This window comes from Lygodium microphyllum, chromosome 18 (assembly GCF_053477565.2).
Source record: "Lygodium microphyllum isolate KBCC chromosome 18, Lygodium_microphyllum_v1.1.10, whole genome shotgun sequence".
Taxonomy (NCBI): domain Eukaryota; kingdom Viridiplantae; phylum Streptophyta; class Polypodiopsida; order Schizaeales; family Lygodiaceae; genus Lygodium; species Lygodium microphyllum.
The window spans coordinates 74,328,961-74,341,041 of NC_141152.1; positions in this window are offsets into that span (position 1 = coordinate 74,328,961).

Consider the following 12,081-nt stretch of genomic DNA (forward strand, 5'->3'; position numbering starts at 1 on the left):
AACAACTACTACTACTACAAAAAAAAACAAGAAAAGAATGAAAAATTACTACTACTACCACTACAACAACAACAACAACAACAAACAAGAAAACTAAACAACAATAAACAAGAAAAAAAAAACTATTACTACAACAACAACAACAATAAATAAGAAAACCATGACTACGACGACTATGACTATGACTACGTCTACGACCACAACTACAACCATGACTACCACTACCACTACCACTACCACTATAATAAACAAGAAAAGAAGAACGAGAAAAAAAAAAAAAACAACTACTACAATAACAACAAATAAGAAAAGAAGAAAAAACTACTACTACTACTATTACAAAAAACAAGAAAACTAAATAACAATAAACAAGAAAAGAAAAGAAAAAAAACTACTACTACTACAACAAACAAGAAAACTACTATTACTACTACTAGTACTAGTACTACAATCACGACTACGACGACTATGACCACAACTACGACCACCACAACAACTCTCTCTCTCTCTCTACCACTACCACTACCACTACCACTACAATAAACAAGAATAGAAGAAAAAACAACAACAACAACAACTACTACTACTACTACTGCTACTGCTACTGCTACTGCTACTACTACCACTACTACTACTACAAATAAGAAAAGAAGAAAAAACTATTACTACTACCACTACTACAACAACAATAAAGAAGAAAAGAAAAAAAACTACAACAACAACAAAAAAAAACAAGAAAACCACCACTACTACTACTACCACGACTACGACTACGACTACCACAACAACAAACCACTACCACTACAATAAACAAGAAAAAAAGAAAAAATAATAACAATAACAACAACAACTACTACTACTACAATAACAACAAACAAGAAAAGAAAAGAAAAAAAAACAACAACTACTACTACTACAACAACAACAACAACAACAAAAAACAAGAAAACTAAACAACAATAAACAAGAAAATTAAAAAAAAAAACTACTATTACTACTACTAGTACTACTACTACAATCACGACTACGACGACTACGACTACCACAACAACAACAAACTAGAAGAGAAGAAATTAAACAACAACTACTACTATCACTACCACTATCACCACTACTACTACAACTACCACAACAACAACAAACAAGAAAATAAAAAATTAAACAACAACTACCGTTACCGCTACCGCTATCCCTACCACTACCACTACCACTACCACTACCACTACCACTACCACTACCACTACCACTACCGCTACCGCTACTACTACTACTATGACAACCACAAAAATAACAAACAAAAAAATAAAAAATTAAACAACTACCACTATCACTACCACTACCACTACCACTACCACAATAATAATAAATAATAATAAAAGAAAAAAGAAATAAAACAACAACCTCTCTCTCCTTCTCTCTCTCCCTCCCTCTCCCTTTCCCTCTCTTTCTCTCTTTCGCTATTATGTTTAATGTTTTCTCCCTCTCTCTCTCATTCCTTCATTCCTTTTTCTCTCTTCCTCTCCCTCTCTCATTTCCTCTCCCTCCCTCTCCCTCTCTGACATATGATTTTTGATGCCGAGAAGTGCTTAAAAATAGTCGAAAATTACGAATTTCCGAGAAAAAATAGATGGCGGTGGCAATCAGTACCATTTTAAGCAGCAATGCTTGGAAAAGGCTTAAAAGACCCACTTGACGATTTTTGGTGAATTTTCATAAATTTTTAGCTTGTCAGACAAGACCCTAGGAGATGCCCTATAGTGGGGGACTTCAAGACGAATGCCCAGAATTTTTTGGATTGTAATTCGGACACCAGACGAGGAAATGGGAGCACCCGGGAGGCCAAGTTCATAATCAAGTGTGAATGGGACTTTGCCAAGAGCCAAAAGGCATGACCTTTGGGGGCTCCCAAAGGGAGGCCCCTAAAAGAAACCGATTTTTGAGGGAAGAAGCAGGCGGCCGATTTTCACGCCATGAAGAAGATGGCGCCATCATTTTTTGGGGAGAAATGGGATATGGGGGCTGTAAACAACCCCCCCAACCGATTACATGCCTCAAATACTCTTGATCTTCGCCCTCCATCGCTCCAGTCCGCTGCTTGAATGGCTGTCTTATTCAAGAGATCATATTTCAGTCTTTCTCTCTCCTTCCTCTCTCTCTTGTAAGGGGCAGTTCTTGTGTGTGAAGAAGAATGAAGCCCGGTTGATGAATACTCATCTGGCGTGATACCAGATTGCTTCCAAATCAAAGGTGGGCTGAAGATTGTAGTGTGGAGGCGGGTTGAGCATCAAACGGGCCTTGATTTTCAGACCCGCAACAAGTTTCTAAACCCGAAATAATGAAAAATACATGGTAATGATATTTTTACAAAGAAAATGGCTCTTTTTTCACATTTGATGAGGTTAGCAATGTTCATATGGGCTGAAAATAGATAGACATGTTGTCTGCCGGTTTTAGTCTTTCATAATAAAAAACTTAAAAAATATACACTTAAAGTGTGAAAAATAAAAGTAAAAAATCCGAAAAGCATGGTTTTTAGAGTAAAAATGGAGTTTTTGGGCTTAAAATTGAAAAACCATGAAACAAAATACCAATAAAATCTACATGGTTGCTGTTTAAGGACTCAAGAGCCACAGCTCTAAAATAATGCTGATTTTCTTCCATTTATAATCATAATAAATAATAAAAAATAAGAAAAAATAGAAAAAATGCTCTTTAAAATGGGAAAAAAAGGGAACAGACGAGGAAAATTATGAAAAATTATGGATGTGTCTGTGAGTGTATAATGAGGATAAAACATGAGGGTTTGCCTCAGGTTATCCCCATTTATATGTTTTTGTGAGTATTTATTGCTTATTTTGTGTGAAATATACATGAAATTACCCTTTTACCTATCACTGCAAGCAAAACCTTAAACGGTAGGGGAGGAGGAAAGTTTGAGAGCTGAAATATGTTATAAAATCTGATGTATTTGCTACATTATTCATATAGGATGACGTTAAGTTAAATAAAGGGAAGTATAGCACGAGTGTAAGACTCGGTGTCTTCTCTCATTATAGCAATTACGCGTTAGTGTATGGAAACATGAAAATAATGAATTTGAACAATGCACGAGGCTATTTTTCAATTGTTTAAACACTTAAACATATACACATTTGCATTAAGCATCGTTAAATGGTACCAATTATAAGCTCCTGGATGCATGGCACTTGGTTTCTTTAGGACTTGGCCTACGTAGAGAGAGTGAGCAACCCGGCTGTAGGTCTAGATGGTGGGTCAAAAGGGGATGGATAAGTGAGGATAAGTGCATTCTTGGAACGTTAAATATATTGGCACTAAGAGGGGAGAGTTTGTTCCGAATATGTCTATGTGTGGAAGCAGCGCATCGAGGGACCAATCTCACTAGGATGTAGGAGAGCTGCGGTAGGGCCATGGCAATCAGTCGATGGGGTGCCCTTGTGTCTGTGATATGTGGCATTTATTGCCAATATATGTATAATATCCCTCTGAGGAGACGGGGAAAGGGAACATCCATTGGATTACATACTATAAACGTGCAGTAATTAGTGTCTAGAATAGTGTATCCCTCAGACGCTCCTGGTCTGCGAGGCTGTGAGGTGGGGTTGTTTGTTGAGGGTATGAGGTTCGGCTAGTGCCTTAGCTAGTGCCGGCCCATTTTAGGTCCCATCAATGGTGAGACTACCGGGAGCCACTAACAAGTGGTGGTTCTCGAATCTAGGGTTTCTAGGGACCAAACAGTTGGTTTTTCTAGGGACCAAACTGTTTTTTTATGTCCTCTGACAAGGACCATCAAGTCGAAATACAAAAAGTAGAACATGCTAAGAGGGCTAGACGACAGTTGGAGATCGTAAGTCGTTATTCTCCTTAAAGGAGTAGCCCATTATGCATAAGAGGCAGTGGTTCTAGTAACTTAAGTGTTACAAGTAGCTTTTCGAGTGCAAGTGGAAGTCCTAGTACTTTCCTACTTCCAGTTAATCAGCCCACAACAAGTGGGGGTGTAGTTTTACCTACACAAACTCCTGTTGTCAATCTAGTTGTAGCCATGATACAACCTATTGCAATTCCAGCAGGGACATCGGATTTGCCGGCATTAGGAGCATCGTTGCCCATTTTCCATGGGTAGTAGAAGAAGATGGAGAACTCCACATTAAGGAGTTTCAAACACTCATATTCAATTATTGAATCCAAGGCAAAGGACACCTAATGATGTTCTTTAACATGACGTTAAAAGGAAGAGCGGTAATATGGTACCACGGTCTCGAAGCCGGAACCATAACTAACAATGCCCAATTCTTTGCGGCTTTCCGTAGAGAGTTTGCCCTTGAGAAGGGTAGACAATATTGGTTGTGTGTCTTGAATGTAACATGCCAAGAGCCAAATAAGAATGTCCAGGCCTATGCCAAGAAATCAAAGCAATTTTTTTGTAAACTAAATACTTATATTTCTATTCCAGCGGGCTGCCCAGTTACAATATTTCCTACATGGATTGGATTTTAATATCCAGGTGTAGTTGAGTAGTGTTGCTTTGGCTAACATTGCACTGATATGATCTTTGAACAGTATCAAAAAATAGTTGTGGATGTCGATTTTTGTAAGAAGCAATAGAATTTGATAGGGAGCCGACGCTCTGAAGAGGTGGCTCCTCAAGAGTAAGTGGTGTGGTGGTCAACATTTCCCTGGGAATTGCTCGAATGTCAAATGTGATATTTGCGAGAAGTATGGCCACTTAGTTGCTACCTGTTGGAGTAAGATCAGTTCTCTCCAACAAGGAAGTAAACAACCTAGTTCAGTTAATCATCGCGCACAAGGGAATAATCTCCAACAAGATGAGGGACCAAGACAAATACTGCAACGAGGAAAGGCTATTGTAGAGGAGTTGCCTCATGGCAATGGAGTCAGCCTTATTGAGGTTGTACGTGTCAATGATGCTGAAACTTCTAATCTACGAGCCGTAATAAGAGGGCAAAAGATTAAAGAGGGTGATAAAGGAACTGTAAAACCTGTCTAGGGAAACCCTAAGCAGGATGCTAGGGAAAAGTGAGTTCTGAATCCAGATATGGAAGGTGGACCTCTAAGGCCTATTGACGATAAAGTAGATCTTGAGAAGGATAGAGAGGTGCCAAGAAAGAAGACAAAAGTCAAAAAAGAGACACTAAAGCCGACGCTCCAATGACCAAAGGAAAGAATGGTTTGGCGCAAGAAGAGAACTTTGGCTAACTACCATGACTTTGACCTAGCAAGTTCTCTTTGCGAAGTCAAACTAGATGTGAATCTCCTACAATTGATCAAACTTTCTCCAGGAGTACACAAGGAATTCAAGAAAATCCTGCATATTGAGTATATAGTAGAACCTTTGGGCATAGCTAGAGTGGGAGAAGATTGGTTTGATCATGCTGAAAAGCATTGCCCTAGGGTTCCAGCGTATGTGGATGGAATGTTAGTGGAGCACGCTATCGTGGACACTGGATCCTCCGTCAATATCATAAGTTCAGACTTGATGGAGCGACTAGGGCTCGAAATTCAAAAAGACGGCTCCATGCTTCTTAGGATGGCAAATAATAGTCTAAGACAACCAAAAGATTGCATTACTAAAGTCCACATTACTGTTGCAAGCGTGAAATGCTATTTGAACTTTAGGGTGATAAGGTTTGCAGGACGTCCTAGCTATTGAGTGTCTTGGATTTTACGAACATACTGTCAAGTCGATATACCCGCTGGTTGAGTGATTCTAGGTCGCGGTGCCCATTGTGTAATAGTGGATGCTTACCCTGAGTCTCCTTAGAGTGAGAGAGCTCCTTTATCGTCCATTCTTTGTGATATCCACAAGAAAAGATTTAGCCATATGGTCAAAACATGTATTTAACCTAGATGATAGCAAGAATAATAATTTTTTGTGATGTCCATAGAACAAGATTTAGCCAAATGTTCAAAGCCTTTATTGTATGTCAATAAGAATAAATAATTTATGTGATCTCCATTGGAAAATATTTGATCAAATGATCAAAACCTTTATTTCATGTATTCCACATGACAACAAGGAAAAAGATATTTTTGAGAAACTTTGACCTTGTGCTTAAATGTTGAAACCACAATGACCTCTAAAGAATAGGAGATTTCATTCACTATGACACAAAGTTATAAATATTGAGAAAATTTTAGCATTAATTAGAAGCTATTTAAGAAGGAAAGATAATTTTTATCATGGTTAAATATTTATAAATCTTATACTACCTACTTGTTGATAATAGTAAAATGTATTATATTACATTTTATTTTTAAGTTATACTATTAGTCTAAATCATGTTATATTAGTATATCATACTATGTGCATATTATGGAATATATTATCAAAATATAATTTATATATATATATATATAATTAATTTATTAATAATTAATAAATATAATTTAAATATATTAAATCATATTTTGTAAGATTATGTATATTAAATGTATCTAATATGTAATGTGTAATATCGTTGAGGATTTTGAACCCACCTTAGTGATAGTTCGAGAGTAGAATCTCTAGTAGGGTAGGATAGAGAGTATGTAGGAAAAATCTCTAGCTGTGGAAATAGGGGCAATATCACAATGGTGGGTTCTTAAGGAGGGGCGAGGGGGAAAGAGCTGGTTTAGGAGAAATGCCCCTAGTAAGAGTTTGATGGCAATGTCTTCCTTAGTGGAGGTTTGGGAGCAATGCCCCTAGTTGGGGTTTCAAGATAGCACTTGTTGTAGGGATTTGGGGGCAAAGCTCCCAATGGGGGATTTAAGCAGTAGGGCCCTTGGTGGGGATATGCGGGCAACACCCCTAGTAGGGGATTAGGGGTAGTGTCCTTGATGGGGGTTTGGGGGCAACGCCCCTAGCGAGGGTCCGAGGGTAGTGCCCGTGGTGTGGGGGTTTGGGGGCAATGTCCCTAATGGGGGTTTGAGGGAAACGCCCCTAGCGGGGATCCAAGGGTAGTGCATGTGGTGTGGGGGTTTGGGGGCAATGTCCCCAACGGGGGGTCTAGGGGGCAGCGCCCTCGGTGGGGGTTTGGGGGCAACGCCCCCAACGGGGGGTCCGGGGGGCAGTGCCCCCCTGTGGGGGTCTGGGGGCAACACCCCCAGCGGGGGTTCGGGGGCAGCGCCCCCGGTGGGGGTTTGGGGGCAACACCCCCAACGGGGGGCCCGGGGGGTAGCGCCCCCCTGTGGGGGTCTGGGGGCAACGCCCCCAGCGGGGGTTCGGGGGCAGCGCCCCCGGTGGGAGTTTGGGGGCAACGCCCCCAACGGTGGGGTCTGGGGGCTGCCGGTAGACTTGAAATCTTTAATAAATTTAAAAAATAGACACAAAAACAAGATCTAAATCTACTCGTATTTCGTAACAAGTTATGGTTATTCGAATAGCATGATACATTAAATGATTCGTTTCATGAGTCGGTCTTCACAACTAATCATGACGTTTTTCAAAATGAGTTTCTCTTCCCCTCCCTCTCTCTTACACGTAACTCTCTAACCTGGGCGTTTTCTCTGTTGCGTTTTTACAGTTGCAGGTTTGGCATCTCTGATCCTCTGCGTTTTTATCTCTGCTCCTGTCGCCCCTCTCTTACTACAGGTGTTGGAGCCCTAAACTTTGGCGATTCTATCCCCCTCCTCTTCTTGGACTACTCTCCACTGTTTCATTTTCTCAAATTGAAACAGATTGTGCAGTGCAATTTCTAGTTTGAATCAGGGTATTTCTTTGACTACTCTCCACAGTTTTATTTTCTCAAACTGAAACAGATTGTGCAGTTCAATTTTTGGTTTGAATAAGGATATTTCTTTGACTACTCTTCACTATTTCATTTTCTTAAACTGAAATAGATTGTGCAATGAAATTTCTTATTTGAATCAGGGTATTATGACCAAAAGTACGTGCGTCTTCAAATAAAAAATCTTGCTCCAAGGCTTCAGCAATTCAACAAGCTAGTGAATGATCGCTAGTCCACACCGTGCCTACTCCTACTTCACGGGTGATTTCTGTTACGTTGGCACACATTACTGACCTACTAATTACAACGGGTTTTCAACTTTTCCCTACTTCATTTCTGATTTTGAGTTAAACTACATTGATTATGACAATTTCAATCCATACAATTACTACAGATCACACTACTACTCTTTTGTATGATTAGTATTGAATAATATTAAGATCAAACACCAAAAGCATTTTCTAAATAAGAATTATGTATGAAAACTAAATGCAATATATATTTCTGTATATGTATTTCTGTAGCAATGAGATTAGGCACTCACTCTTGAGAATTCAATGTCTTCTTCTTCTTCTCGATTGCTTGATTGATCTCCTGGAGTGCTTGTGTTTTTTGTTGTCCAACCACTACCTTGCAAGTGATAGCTTCACTCTATGTCAATATTGAAAACATGACTTCTTGCACTGTTGAAAATACTCTTTTTGTTGTGAATATGAAGTATATGATTTGTGTAATGTTGAAAAAAGTCTCTTAGATGTGAATATGGAATAAATGGTTTGTGCAATGCTTTTATCAATGATGAGTGCTTTCAAAATACTAGCCTTTCTTTCTATTCTGTGATGCTATATACCTCAAGATTTTGCCTCAAGGCTAAACCTACCCTTATATTTATTGTATCATTCTGTAATATTAGAGCATTTTATCAAGTTCTTATACATTGTATTATACTTTACTATATATAACTTTCCATTATATTGTATTTTCATAATAAAAGCATTACCATCAGATTTTATGGTTACACTGTTTATAATTTTGCAATAAGCATATGGCTATACAATACTTACAAATTCTCAATATGATTTTGCTATAGGATGTAATTTGATTTTCTAACAACACATATCATGATCTTTCATCAATTTATAGATTAGACCATATGGTCAAAAAATTTCTTGCAATATAAGAAGTACTTTTTGTTATTTTATTCAATACAATCTGAGATTTGGCCATGAGGTCAAATCTTTTCTTATAATATAAGAAGTAATTTATGTTCTTTTTTCCAATATACTATGAGATTTTTCCATGTGGCCAAATCTTCTCCTTAAGCTATCTCTTGGCCAAATAAGGACTCCTGTAGTATCACAATATCTTGCAACCAATCAAGCACTTTGTTCATTTTACTACAAGAATGACATTTTGCCATTTGGTCAAATGCTTTCTTATATTATCAACCCTTGCTTACTTCCAAAGGGAAAGGCTAGTTTCTACTTAGAATTCCTTACTTTCTATAATTTGGCCATGTGGTAAAATCTTGTCTTGCAATAAACGAACCACTTTTTTGGAATTTGATCCTAAAAAATTAAGACTAAATCTATGGTGGGTTCAATCACACAAATTTTAGGTATGCTAGATTTGGTTGTATGGAAAAATGTTCTAAGAAAAACATCTTCTATATTATCTCCAAAAAAGGAAGACCATGTTCTACTTGGAACTCCTTGATTACCTACTATATTTATAGGAAGTCTCGCCATGTGGTCAAAACTTGTTGTGCAACAAAAAAACCACTTTGTTTCCATTTACCATTTCTTTCATTTCAATTTTTCATTACTTCCTATAAATATCATATTATTTTTCCACAAATTAGCCACTTTTTCCATTCCACTACAAAATAAAAATTGGCCATATGGTCAAATCTTTCATTTTGTTATCAATGCTAGCATCCAAGAATCCCCCATTCTTGTTTTGTTCAGCCATATGATCAAATCTAATCTCATAAATCTTACAAACCATGAGACTACTTTTTCATTCCATTATAAAACAATATTTGGCTATATAGTCAAATCCAATTTCATAGCATGTTACAACAAATGAATCACTTTCTTCATATGGTTATGAAACTAGATTTGGCCATATGGTTAAAACTAGTTTATAGAAATCGTCTTGTCTTGTAGGTTTTGCCACGAGGTCAAATCTCCACCTTTCAAGTGTTTTTCGCTTTATCTTATATTGATATCTATGGGATTTGCTACATAGCTATATTTGTTTATATGTGAACCTCATATCACAATAAACTGCATCCTCCCTTTAACTAGCCTTTAAGAACCCTATGGTAAAAAACCATGGCAAAGTTTCTAATCTGATAGATAAGTCTTATGACTAAATAGGATTTGACCACATGGCTAAAACCAATGACAATGTTTCTACAATATAGCTCATTTCAAGGGAAACTTACATGTGCAGTAATTAAAATGTTAACTTTGGGCCAAATGGAATTGTGAGATTACTACATAACCACATTGATATATATGTGGATTTCATATTGGATTAAATCTCATTCTTTGATTAAATAGGATTTGACCACATGGCCAAAAATCTTAGCAAAGTTTGTAGAGTATGATCCTTGCATAGGAAACTTACATAGAGAAGAAATCCAATATTAACTTAGGGACAAAATCATCCATGACATTTTCTACATAACCACAATGATTTTTCACTATATCTTATACCACACTCACACTCAACATTTCATTATCACTTGACCATTTGGTTAAGCCCATGGTCAAGTCTCACTATTAATAGAATTTGATCTTCTCACCAAAGTCCATTGCAAAGTTTTTACTATATGATTCTTGTAAGAGAAACATAATTAATGCTAACTTAGGGCCAGGACAATCCATGAGATTTGATACATAAGCACACACATTTATGGTTGGATCTCATACCACACTTAATCTCAAATTTCAATATTTCATTTTATGGAAGAGTCCCTTTAGAGTACATTTGTCTTGTATTTCGTAAAATCTTGTGTTGTTGTGTTTTCAGTTTTCAAACTAGAAATCTTATACATTTATTTGGGTTTTGTGAATTTTGAATATTTTTAAATCCACTTTTGTCTAACAACTTTTTCTCTTTGTAGAACTATTCAATGGCAAAGAAAGATAGCACATCTAAAAAGGAGACCCAAACCATTGATGGAGTTAGTGGTGGTTTTGTGTATCCATGGTATGTGGATGTTTATGATAGTCAAGGAAAAAGAGCTGACAATGTTCTCTTATTCACTTTGAAGAGTGATATTGCATTTTTTCAACAAGATGGTGTCATAGAGAAGACAACAGATGGATGTGCTGGGAAAGAGGGAATACCATGTAATCTTGTTAAGATCAAGGGGAAAAATGTAGTATACAAACTTGATCCTTTGTCGTTTCACTTTGCCAATATTAAAGAGGATGAAGAATACTCTTTGAAAACAATGGGATGGACCTTATTTGAGGAGGTAAAGGACACAGAAGACATTATATTAGCATTCCAAGCTGTTCAAAATAGTGAGCTACTTTTCCTATCAAGAAAATCTGATCGCCCCAACAAAAGAATGAAGCTCCAAGATAAACAAATAGACTTGAGATCTTCATCTTCTCCTCAAGAAGAAAATAATTCATGGAATCCCACAAGCTCAAAGTCAAAATCACCTCAACAAAGTTCCTTGTCACAAGCTCTTGTTGTTAGTATGTATGCTAACACTACTAAGAATGATTCCACTTTACCTTCCATGTTAGAAGTTACACCTGCAAAGCCAATAATTTCTCTTGAGGTCAAGGGAGTTGAAAGAACATTCGATTTTCCTGAAATAGTTAAGAAGAAGGGAAAGAAGAAAGAATCAGGATTTCACATGTTTGAAAAATTCTTTCCATTTGGGCCAACAACACAATTTCCTATTCTCGTTGATAGGTGTTATGAGGCACCTCCTTTGTATGCTTATAGGTCACTATGTTGGGATTATGTAGAGAAGCTAACCACGTCTTTCATAAAGACTCCCATGAACCTAGCAACAGCATTATATCTTATGCCTTTTGTACAAGACAACAATGAGAAGAGACCCATGCATCGTGATGAGGTGGATGCTAATAAGTTGGACACTTATAGTTATTGGATTATATCAGGGCTTCACTCAATTCATGCAGCAAAGATATATATTCAGAGTAATACTACATGTTGTCTAGCAACCAAGCATTTATACACCACAAGAAATGCTAGAATATTAGTTGATTCTCCTGCGGAAATGTGCATTGAGCTTTCACGAATGACAAATATGGAATCACATAATGTTATGAAGAATGCACCT